The 12,481-nt window shown below is 54.9% G+C and overlaps 1 pseudogene; it reads left to right on the forward strand.

The window, feature by feature from the left end:
* Nucleotides 1-10,937: 10,937 nt before the first annotated feature.
* LOC125368186 lies at nt 10,938-11,640 on the forward strand (annotated as a pseudogene).
* The last annotated feature ends 841 nt before the right edge of the window (nt 11,641-12,481 follow it).

Below are 12,481 nucleotides of genomic sequence, written 5' to 3' on the forward strand. Positions count from 1 at the left end.
CTGCGCCCTGGCCTCTGCCGTCGCCTCCGGAGATTGTTCCGGAGGACAACACAGGTGACATGGGGCAGGGAAGGGCGGGAAACTGTTGGGCTGACTCACCAGGCTCCCTCATAGGCTCTCCCTGCCGTGTGTGTGTGTGTGTGTGTGTGTGTGTGTGTGTGTGTGTGTGTGTGTTTCTTTTGTGTGGGTTCTTTTCTCTTAAGGTACCTGAGTCAAGTGAGTGGTGATGAGTCTTCTGGTCGTATTATCAATCACACTTGACCTGTCCCTCCATGGTCACCCTCTAGAATGAAGATGGCTTGGCCCCAGGCATGGAGGTGGCCTGTGGGTCCGAATTCTTCAAGGCAGGCACACCGGAGGAGCATGTAGAGCGCTTGGTGCTTGCCCAGTTGACCCAGGACTCCATCTTTATCTATAACTTCTTAGACACCTACAGGATGTTTCAGGACACCCAGGAGGTCCTGGATCTACTTTTCCAAAGGTGAGTGCCAACTGAAATGGGATGGGGTTTCTCAGCTGCACTGGGAGCCTTGGGAATGAGTGTGCCTAGAAACTCACTCTCTGGCAGTTGTCTTTCTCTGGGGAATCGAGCAGGGAAGTCCTTGGAGAGGCCGGGCCTGGCTGGCAGCTTCCATTGTCCCATGTGGGGCTGCGGGCTCTTCCCTTTGACTCTGTTTGAGGCCTCCCACAAAGCAGTGTGTCTCATTAGCAAGAAGGAAAGCAATGTTTGCTGGGCGAAGGGTGTCAACCTAGATGTAGACAGACCAGGCATGTCTAGGCCAGAGGCAAGACACCCAGGAGGTCCTGGATCTACTTTTCCAAAGGTGAGTGCCAACTGGAATGGGATGGGGTTCCTTAGCTGCACTGGGAGCCTTGGGAATGCAGTGTGGTGGGTGGAGTGTGCCTAGAAACTCACTCTCTGGCAGTTGTCTTTCTCTGGGCAATCGAGCAGGACAGTCCTTGGAGAGGCCGGGCCTGGCTGGCAGCTTCCATTGTCCCATGTGGGGCTGCGGGCTCTTCCCTTTGACTGTTTGTTTGAGGCCTCCCACAAAGCAGTGTCTCTCATTAGCAAGAAGGAAAGCGATGCTTGCTGGGTGAAGGGTGTCAACCTAGATGTAGACAGAGCAGGCAGGTCTAGGGCAGAGGCAAGACACCTGGACTCGTCAGTTGATCAGGGCAGGAGCTGCTTGTCCTCATGCAGGGCAGAGATAGCAAGTAGCTCGAATAGTAGGGCCGTGATGCAGGCAATGAGCTAAGAGATGGGAGAAGAGCAGGATGTGCCAGCTGTCCTGGGCTGGCCAGTGATGCTTAAATTCCTCCACAGGTTCAGGACTTTTGATGCCCCCATGGGCTCCTCAGGACAGCCGGCTGCCCTTCCCCACTGCAGCCAGGAGGTCATTCCTCGGGACCAGCTCTGCTAGTGAGTGGAATTTGATTGCCAGGGAAGGCCCATGCCTCCACAGTGCTGACAAATGTGTGTGTGTGTGTGTGTGTGTGTGTGTGTGTGTGTGTGTGTGTGTATTTGGCAGGGTGAGGCTTGGCTAACCGAGGAGCCCTCTGCTCTTGTACTTGTCACCAGAGATTTGGGTTGCGGGCTCCATCTGTGGGAGGAGGAAGACTCTAGGAGCTGGGTACTAGTATAGAATACCAGTGGAGTCTGAGGCTCAGCACAGAGCCCTATGAGAATCCATCCTCAGCACAGCCCATGTCATCCAGGCTTGCCCAGCTCTCCTTAAGGTCCAGCTTAGGTCAAGGGACATGTGTCCTTGGACAGGTCCCCGGACACGCTGTTAGGAGTCTGGATGACACCTCAGGGCCACCCTGAGGCACATCAGCAAGTAGAAGGTGTGGAGTGTGTAGACAGCCCATGTGGGTTGCTGGGGAAGGAGGCAGAGGAGTTTCCAAAGGAGGTGTGCCAGAACCCTGTGTGTGCCAGGCAAGACAGCAAGCCTTTTTGGAGTCTAGCGTATAGAGGCCCAGGGGAGAGAGCAAGTAGGTGGTGCAACTTGCAAAAGAGGACAGAGCTGTTTCCAGCTGTGGGTCTTGCAGCGCTCCTTGCAGCTTGTCTGCAGGCCTGGCCTGGGATGGCTTGGCACTGGTGGCACAGCTCAAAGGTGCTCGTGTTGGCAAATACTGGTCTCTGCCAGGACTTTGAGCAACACAGGGGGGTAAAGAAGACCATGGGAGGTGCTGACCTTTTTTGAGACTCTGCTTGCCACCCATGTGCCTCCAGTGCCATCTCGGGCCTCATAAACACCTGGCTGGATCATCGCCCCCAGGACTTCTTAGAAGCTGCCCAGCATCCGTGCCTCCAGCGCCTCTTGGTTCATCTGCAGCTCCATATGTGTGGCTCCGAGGTGGAGCGCGGTGTCTCCCATCTCCTGGCGCAGTTGGGGATCCAGGAATCCATCCAGGGCGAGTCCATGGGTGCGGAGCCTGCTTCAGAGCTGTGGGTGGATGATTCAGGGCAACCCAGGGAGCAGGCTCCCAATGGAGCCCTGGGACAGGAGCAAGACAAGCATGGGCCCAGCTTGAGCTCTAGGATATGGGGAAGATGCCATGCTGGGAACCCCCAGGGTGGCGGGTGTTGTGGGACTCCTCAAAGACTGGGCTGCAAAACAGTCGTGGAGAAGATCTTGTGTCCTCCTGCAGCTCCAGCAGCAGCCCCACTGGTGACTGTGACCCCGACTCCTGAGCTGGATTGCGCTCCATGTCTGAAGGTGGCCCCCAGCACGCTGGGTGGAGCACCGACGGCTGCCCAAGCGGAGGCCCCTTCAGCCTTGAATCCAGCTTGCAGGCCTCTGGGAGCCCAACCAGCATGTGTGGATGAAGAGCCACGGGCCACGCCGGCTCTGCTGCCACGGCCTGAAGGGGCAGGAGCAGCCCGCGGGGAAACGTCATCATCCCTCACTGGGGCTTCGGAGCTTAGTGGCCAGGGACCAGCGGCGGCCAGTGCTGAGCTCGAGCCCTCCTGCTCCGGGGCTCCTGGGTTGAGTGTAGGAGAAGCAGCAGTGGGTGCTGGGGAGATGCAGCCCTGCTCCAGCTTGTCGCCTGTGCTCGGGGCCCAGCCTGCAGCAGAAGCCATCGCTGAGGCAGAGCCAGCATCCACCTTGGCTCCCCTTCTAGGCGATAGTTCTTCAACCTTCAGTCCTGAGTTGGAGCTGCTTCTGTCCTTCTCTCTGTTGCTCTTTGTCCTGGGAGCTACAGCTGGGCTGCTCTCTGGATTAGTAGTACTAACTCTGCTGCTCTGTGCCATGAGAGCTGTAGGCTCTTGTGTCCCATCGGAGCCAGCTTCCCCCATGGCTCGGGGCCCCGGTGCTGATGGAGCTCCAGCATGGAGTGCTGCCAACAGGGAGCCGTGTGCCAGCTGGGCTCGCGTGCTCTCTTGCAGCCAGCCGACCTTTAGTGCTGAGCTGCCAGTGTTCCTGATCCTGGCCCTGGCGCTGCTTCTCTCCGGAGGACCCGATCGGCTGCTCTCAGCTGTGGGAGTACTCATGCTGCTGCTCCATGCTTTCAGAGCACTCAATTCTTGTGCCAAATCAGAGTCACCTACCAGCTTGGCTCTGGTGCACAGTGCTCAAGGAGCAATGGAAAGTAGCGATGACAAGGAGCCCAGTTTTCCCTTGTCTCCTCGTCTCAGTCTCAAAGAACCAGACTCCAGTGCAGAACTGGAGGTGCTTCTCACCCTAGTTCTGTTGTTCTACCTTCTTGGAGCACCAGCTGTGGTGCTCTTTCTGGTTGGAGTACCGGCCATGGTTCTTGCCGTGGTCGGAGGTACAGCATGTCATGCAGACTTGGAGCCATCGGCCACCTGGGCTCAGGTGAACAGTGTAGATGGAGCTCCAGCCTCCAGGCCTGCCGCAGAGCCACAATCTATCTCGGCTCCAGGATTCAGTGTCGGAGACGCAGCCCCCAGTGCAGAGCTGGACGTGTCTCTGCCCCTGGCTGCGATGGTGTCTCTGGTGCAAACACCAGTTCTGGCATTGTGTGTTGGAGCAGCACTATATATTGTGCTCCTCCTTGTAGGAGCTCCAATTTCCCACACACCGTCATGGAGTGCTCGGATGGGGCCAGATTCCACCATGGTTTCAGATCTCAGGCGTGAGGACACAGCAGCCTCCGGGGACGAGAGGGAATGCCTGAGAAGCTCGACTCCGGTGTTGGGCCTGCTTTCAACAGCAGCAGGCAATGCCTGTGCTCCAGGGCTCGCTCAGGACAGTGCAGCTGCCTGGAGACCTCAGCAGGTGTCCCATAACTGCCTGGCCATGGTGAAGGAGCAGGCTCCCTCCGCTTCTGGCCATTCGCAGCTAAATTGGGCAGCAGCTCCTGCCCAAGAACCTTGCCACCGTCCTGTGGTGGGCAGAGAGACTGGTCCCGGCCAGGAGGTGGCTCCTGCCCTGATTGCAGTTCCCGACGTGATTTCGAAACAGCTCACCAGGATGGATGTGGTGAGGGGTTGGGTTGGGCTGCATGTGGGGGGTTGGGATTCCTGTGCCCTCTGCTGCCCAGGCCCGAGCTTCCTTTCCCTGGAGCCTAAGGATTCTTGCCCCAGCCCCAGCCCCAGCACACCTGGCACCTGTCTGTCTAGGACCATTTGGTTAAGTGCAATCCCTAAAGAGGCGAGCCCTGCTCCCCTGCCAGGAACTGTGTGGAATCAAGCCGTGGAGCAGAAAGAGAGGCAGGCAGCATAGAGCTCAGCCTAAAGTACCAGGCGCAGGTGGTCTCCTCTCTCCCTCAGCAGGCACCTGAAGTGAATGTGATGGGAGCTAAGGCCAGGGATGGGAAAGGGTGCTAGTTTTTGTGGTAGGACTTAGACCAGTGGTTTTGGACACAGACATGTGCTGGCTGGGCCTGGGCGAATGAAGTTTTTCTGGGGTCAGAAAGGCATTTGGGAAGACTGAGCGCACTTGGGCAAGCACGCTGTCTCCTTCCCACCTTAGTTCCCTTGGAGTCCCTGTGGGGCTTGGTGTGCTGGGCAGTCAGCACAGCAGATCCGGAGAATCCCAGGGGCTGGGCTGTCCTACTTCCTGCTCTGAACTCCAGAGCCATGTGTCTTTCTCTGTGTGTGTGTGTGTGTGTGTGTGTGTGTGTCTGAGCGTGCGCGCGTTTGTGTGGGGACAGGGATCCCAGGCCTCGGCGTGGGCACTGTTCTGTGTGACAGAGCCTGGTGACCCTGGCCTTCCTCCACAGGAGCTCTTTGAGAAGGCGGAGCCCGTCCAGTGTATGCTCTACAACTGGTCCCAGAGGTACAACAGGGGCAAGCTGCACCTGGCCCCCAGCATCCGGGCCATCTTGATACACTTTAACAACGTCGTGTCCTTGGTTCCAACCCTCTGTCTTGGGGACCTCAGCATGAGCGCTTCAGTCAGGGCCGGTCTGCGGGAATTTTGTATCCAGGTGGCTGAGGTAGGGGACGGGCTGTCCGGTCTCTGGCCTCTCACTGTCCCTTCCAATCTCTCTTTCCTGTGCTTCTTGGAATTGTGCTCAGGTGCTGTGTGGAGCACAGTCCCACCTTGCTAGGCCCATGCTTGGCAGAGCCAGCCAGTCCCAGGTCACCCCTGGCTGGCTCTTCCCCCTGTCCTGCTCCTCAGCCTGTAGTGTGGGGCCCCAAAAGCTGCCTGGGTGGCCCTAGCTCCCTCCAAGCCCTGCCACTCCAAGCATGTCTCTCTTGTTCAGGGTAAGCAGCGGCGGCAGTGCCAGCAAAAGCTCACACAATCTTCCTCCCCAGGGTTGCTATGTCCTGAGGAACTTTTCCTCACTGCACACCATCACGTCTGCCCTGCAGAGCAGAGCCAACCGGCATCTGCACAGGTCGTGGCAACTGGTCTCCAGGTAGGTTGCTATTCAACCAGGAAATGCCCTGAGGGTAAGCATGGTAGAGAGCACCTTCCCTAAGCTGGGGTCCCAAAGTCCAGGCCATGAAATGTGAATGGCACACTTGCTGCCTTGGCACAGCTTAGGCAGTCCTTGGCAGGCTCAGCCACTGAATACAGGCACACACACACACACATACACACACACAGACTCGTGTAAATCCAGTGACACACAGACACATGGTTATCAGGTTTTCTGTGGTGGCCAAACATCTGTGTCTTGTTGAAATGAAAGCAGCACTGACTAGTGGAAGTGGGATAGCATAGCTTTCTGCCAGGAACAAGAAACTGCTCATGGTCCAAGGGTCTGGGCACTCAGCAAAAGGTTTTGGACACTCTTGTGCTGCTCTGTGGGAGGCCTGCTGCCCATTCAAAATGGAGTCCAACGGCTTCCTCCCACACCTTCCCAACTGTCACCTTCACTCTGTCCCTCCTGCAGGAAGGACTTGCTCACATTCCAAAAGCTGGCTGAGATCACCTCTCCTGAAAACAACTACTCTAACAGTAGAGAGCTGCTACTGAAGGTATGCTATGAGGAGGGGAAGGCAGAGGGCAGAGGTGGAGAGGGTGCTCATGCTGAAGGGGTGTGGCCACATGGTTGCCCTTCTCTTGGGGGGAAAGGCAAGGAAGGATATGACTGACAGGCACTCATGCAGGTCAAGAGCCCTGGAGTCCTAGGAGGCCTTTCTGGTTGGGAGATAGAAGGGAAACATACGGTGGTCCAGGGAAGCAGAGAATCTCCCGGACTGGGGACTGCTTCTACCACCCACATGTTGCCACATGGGCTATAGGCCCCAGAAACATGGCTGCCTTTCCCCACATTAGGCTGGCTTGCGTGCAGGATGCCTCCACTGACTCCTGCCCCTCGTTGTTTTGACACATTGTTCAGAAGAGGCCTGCTCTGCTAGGGGCATTTCAGGGGTGCCTCTTGGCCAAATGCATAAGGGCCCCCTGAGTTGGGGTGCAAACACCCAGAGCAGCCTTGTGCCAGCAGAGGCGCTGTGGGGCTCTCAATGTATCCACAGAGCTGATGCTGCTCATGCTCAGATCCCAGCTGAGAGGTTCCCAGCCCACAGCAGAGGCTGTGCACAGCCCAAGGCCTTGACAAACAGGGCTGGCCAAGCACTGCTAACTCTTGCCTCTCAACCTAACTCCAATTCTGACAAGAGGATATGGGAGGATTGGTGTTCCAAGCTAGCCTGGCATGGAAAACTGGGAGGTGTTCCCCCAAAAGGGGAAATGGAGCTGTGGCTCAGGTGGTAGCCCAGCCACTAGGAGCTTCAACCTTCAAAGGACACCCAGACCCTGAAGTCTCGCAGTGGCAGTGAAAACAAATTAGGAAAACAAGCCCCCAAAGATACAGGTGAGAAAGGAACCAAGTCCTGGTTCTTCTTTCCTGACTTTCCGGAGCTCTTCCCATTCAAGAACAGCAGAAGGCTCATCCCCTCCCATGCTGGACACACTCATGTGCACAAGTAGGTCCCGGGATGTTCCTGTCCCAGCTGCGCTGCACACAGGTAGAGAGAGCTTCTTGCCATAGCCCATGGGCCTGGGCTGCGGAGACAGGGAAAGATATTGCAGGATTCAGGAACCCCATCCTACTCAGCCGAGGAGAGCCAGGACGTTGGGGTCAGGAAGGATTCTGGAACGCCATGGCACTCTCCCTTTGTGCCCACCTCACAGGAGGACCCTGACCCGCAGAGAAATGCTAGCTGAGTGGACTCTACTCAGAAGCTCATGGGCCCCTTCCCTACAGGCCTTGAGGCCACAGGACAGCCCAACAGCCTTCTGTATCCTTCAGTTTTCTACTGGAAAATAGGAAGGGCTACACAGCTCCCAAGGCTAACCACCCAGGTTGGCTTGTGTGCTGCCCCCCAAAGGAGAAAGCAGTGAACCCTGTAGAGTTCTGAGGAGGCACTGGCCACCCCCCATGCCAGGCAGGTCAGCACCCATGGAAGCTGGCAGCAGACGACCCTGTCTAGTCTTCAGTGCCAGGAGGCGAACTGTGCAGTTGAGGAAGCAAGTAGAGGAAGCCCGGTGTCCAGGGGAGATGCCCAGCAGTGAATGCTGGGGCCAAGCCTGAGCTAGAATTGGTCAGCTTGGCCGTAAAAAGTTTGGCCCTGCACAGCAGCCAAATGCATAGCACGAGGAACACACTGGCACTAGGAGGGTGCACAAGACAGAGCCCTCACTCACAACATGCTTGATCCTGGCAGGAGGCCTTCATGTTGGCTGCCAAGGAGAAGCTGCTCAAACGACGTTCGACGGAATCTCAAAAGATGGTGAGTGACTGAGACCTCGGCCAGGATGCCTCACTGAGAAAACGCTAGCCTTAACTAGCTCACGCCCTTGGAGCCTTGGAGCTCATGCCCGAATGCGGCAAGCAGAAGGGAGGATCACACTGTGGGAGATTGGAGCCCTGATCAGTGAGCTGTCAGATGGGAAGGAGGAAGCAGAGCCAGCAAAGCCAGGGCTTGGCAGAGTCTAGAGGGTGGCTGGTTGGCAGAGGTGGGCTACTACCCTTTGGGCTCTGCCCAAAACAGCCTAGAGCTGGACCTGTACTGTTTGGAGTTGCAAGCAGCAGGGAGGGGCTGTGGACAGAGGGCTCACAGGTTCTCCAGGACCCTGTGCTGTGGGAGGCCCTGTGCAGATGCAGGCTGGCTGAGAAGTCCGCTGGGATTGGGGAGGGGTGGGCCCTGGGTGCTGACCATCACTCTGCCAATCCTACAGGTGATGAGCAATGGCATTATTCCCTATCTGAGAATCATCCTGAAAGACTTTATCCTGATTCAGGTGGACTACGAGAACATCCAGGATGTGAGTAGCCAGGACCTAGCTGGCCGCTTGGAGCTGGCGTCCTGAGTCTGGCACTGCTGGTGGTCTCACGGCCATCCACTGAGCTTAGTGCAATGTCCCTGGGAGCAGGTGCCACCCACAGCCGCCTGACCCCTGTGCTGTGGACACAGAGCCCAGCTGGGACTTCAAGTCCCATAAGGGAGGATCTGGGGCCCAACCAGGAAGCAGATTTTCTAAGACAAACAACCTGTGGCCCAAGCCAGGCCTTTTCCCCTGAAGCCACAATGTCACTCCTAGCACAGAAGGGTCAGTCCTCACACTGTCTGCACCTGACTGCACGCTGGGTCCCCAGCCCTGCCCTGTGCAAGTTGGTCCTCTTTCTGTGCATGCACATGGGATCCCATGGCTAGAGGAGGCCCTGCTCAGAGGTCCTAAGGGCAGAAGGACCCCATTCTAACTGCAATGCCCTCTGCCTTGTAGGTGGCGAGAAGGAAAGTGAAGAAATTGAACAAGGTGATCAAGGTGGCTGCCCAGAGAGAACCAGCAGGGTGGTGCAGTCAGGCCTGCCCCTCTGCTCTTTCCTCCTGCGGACAATGTCAGGATAGAGAAGTCCTACCCCAGGGAGGGTGGGTTGTGAGGTGGCACCCAGGAGATTCCCCGCTGGCAGGATGGAGTGTGAGGACATGGCTGTGAGGTCCCCAGCAGCCTTGGGAGGCTCAGTGGAGGTTGGGTGGCTAGAGCAGCAGAGGAGCTGGGACCCTTCCAAGACAGCCTCGCCCAGCCCTGGCCAGCCCAGCCCTGTCACTGCCCTTGTGCTGTCCATGGCCAGGAAAACGAGATCATCAAGCAGATGAAAGAGCAGCAACACAGTTGCAGCTTTTATAATATTCGAGTGGACCACCATTTTACTGAGTGGTTCAGGGGCCTGGAGCGGCTCAGCAAGGATGCCAGGTAGGTTGCCACTCTCTGGGGCAGGGAGAGGGGCCGTCCCTAGGAGGGAGTCCAGAGGGATGGAGTTGTGTACCTGAGTGAGGGGGATGGGACTGACACTCTGGAGGGCCTAATGGCAGGTGGGCCACCAAGCTCCAAGCCCAGGCCAATTCTGGCAGGGAGCTGTACACAGCACTTGGTCTCCTCACTGGCTCATTTGTCTTAGCTATGAGCTGTCCTGTGCCCTGGAGCCCTGCAGGCCGACTCGCTGTCCAAGCAAGAAGCGCTCAAGTGTTGGCAAGTCTAGGAAGAAGTAAGTGGATGAGCCCTGGCAGTCAGGGGCCAGGGCAGATGGGGGGGGGGGGCGCTGGGCAACCCGCTGGCCCCACAGGCTGGGCTGGGGTTGAGTTTCCCCAGCTAATAGCAGCCCTGTTGCTGGGCTCAGAGGCTCAGCTCTCTGGGCCTCACTGTCTTCCCCTACCAAGTCTCTGAGATCCATCCCTGAGAAGGGGTCAGATTAAGGAAAGCAGTGATTGCCAAGAGACTGGACTGGGGGCTGGGGATATAGCCTAGTGGCAAGAGTACCTGCCTCGGATACACGAGGCCCTAGGTTCGATTCCCCAGCACCACATATACAGAAAACGGCCAGAAGCGGCGCTGTGGCTCAAGTGGCAGAGTGCTAGCCTTGAGCAGGAAGAAGCCAGGGACAGTGCTCAGGCCCTGAGTCCAAGGCCCAGGACTGGCCAAAAAAAAAAAAAAAAAAGAGAGAGACTGGACTGGAGCCACGTGCTAGCAGGGTACTGGGAGTGGGAGCTTGGACTGTGCTTGGGGCTTGCACTCCAAGAACCTCTCTAGTGCCACCATTCACACAACACTGCCTTCCCTTGCAGTGGCGGCTCCCAGCCAATCCAAAAGACCTTTCCCCAGAGGACAAAGAAGCATAAAGTGCGCTTCAGTCTGCCTCCCACGTAGAGAAAGGGCCAAAACCTTTACTATCATCTTGGTCTGGCTGGACCAGGGCTAATCACCACAAACCTACAGTGGCCCAGGCCACACCGCCCCTACATTCACCTCCAATTCTGAAACCCTCTCAATCCTTCATCCACAATCCTATTTTAAGTGAAATATGGCAGCCTTGCCTATTAGAATGTTACAAAACAAAAAACACAAAAATCAAAAAAAGAAAAAAACAAAAAGAAAAAATCAAAAAAACTCAAAAACCAAAAAAGAAAAAAAAAAACCACAACAGAAACAAAACAAAACAAAACCCCAACTCTGCTGGCAGGAGGCAACTCTTTGTAGGAAGGTCACTGGAGCACTTCCTGGAGGGAGATAGGATCAGCTTCTTGGAAGAGTCATGGAGTCACAGTGTGTTGGGCTTCCTCTAGCCCTGCTGACATATCTGATGTGGTTCCCTGTATCACAGAGCTGTTACAAAGCACTCTGTGCTAGTGGTGTGAGCAAATGTCTCATTCAGGAGCTATGCCAGGGCGGGCCTGGACAAGGAAATTGTTCCTGCTCTAAAGAGTGTACGCTGTGCCTTGGGGCACTTTGGGACAAGTGCTGGGGTTGTGTTGGTATGTGTCATCCTCAGAAGTAAAGTGACACTCCTCCCACTTCAAGAGCACAGTAGAAGAACTGTATGAGCCTATCCCCTCTCTCTTCTGTGCTCTCACAGAAGGACACACCCAGTTGAATTGAAACATTGTTTCCTTCCCTAGTGCAGAAGAACTTTCAGAACATGAGAACCTGGTTTCTGTTTTAGAAACTGTGAACCAGCCTCATCACCCAAATGTGTTTGTTCCTAAAAATAATGTCCATGGCCCCTTATTCCGGTAACAAAGAGCACCTGTTTACCGTGGTCTAGTTTGATGACCGCATGTCCATACCTCAGTGTAAAATATCCTGTGAGTCCATGGGAGCATCCAAGTACCGCTGGTTTCATAATGCCTGCTGTTAGTGCATCGGTCCTGAATGCTTGGACTACAGAAGTAAGACCGTTAAGTGTATGGACTTTATGTTTCAAAGAAGAAAAATGTAAATAGAAAGCATCTTAGAAAGACATTTGTACGCATGAGAGTTCCTCAGAGAATCGACCTGTGGCATCAGAGTGCCAACAGGTTATGAAGATGTCAAGAATCTGGATTGCATTACCTTTAAGGTATGGTATATCCAGGGATGTCTTCAGTTACACAGTTATAACTGCTCTTGTTCTTTTTTTTTTTTTTTTTTTTTGGCCAGTCCTGGGGCTTGGACTCAGGGCCTGAGCACTGTCCCTGGCTTCTTTTTACTCAAGGCTAGCACTCTGCCACTTGAGCCACAGTGCCACTTCTGGCCATTTTCTGTATATGTGGTGCTGGGGAATTGAACCCAGGGCCTCATGTATACAAGGCAAGCACTCTTGCCACTAGGCCATATCCCCAGGCCCGCTCTTGTTCTTTATTCCCCACCAGTAACATAGCTTTACCTTTGGACACTTGTATAACTTTGGTCATAAAGGCAACAGGTACACAGCGAATTCCTAAAAGATCTGAGTTTGTAACATGAAGCCTGATGATCTTTTCTTTGGTATTGAAAAGCTTTCTGTCTTCAAAATTATACCATTAAACTGTTAACATGAGCAATGATTTCCTGACCTGCTACTGAATGTCATTCTTCATTGTTGCCTGGTAGTGTTTATGTACTCTGTAAGTATAGTACATATTCAAATATATTACCGTAACAGCTCACATAAAAAATTACCCTAGGAAATTTAAGTTAAACATCTTTACTTTGGTTTTAGAAAGCAAAAGCTTATTATATTTATAATTAAAAAATATGTAGTAGAATCTATCCCGTACTACATATGCTGACAGTGCTTTAGTGAAAATTTGTCATCCGCT

This window comes from Perognathus longimembris, chromosome 20 (assembly GCF_023159225.1).
Source record: "Perognathus longimembris pacificus isolate PPM17 chromosome 20, ASM2315922v1, whole genome shotgun sequence".
NCBI lineage: Eukaryota > Metazoa > Chordata > Mammalia > Rodentia > Heteromyidae > Perognathus > Perognathus longimembris.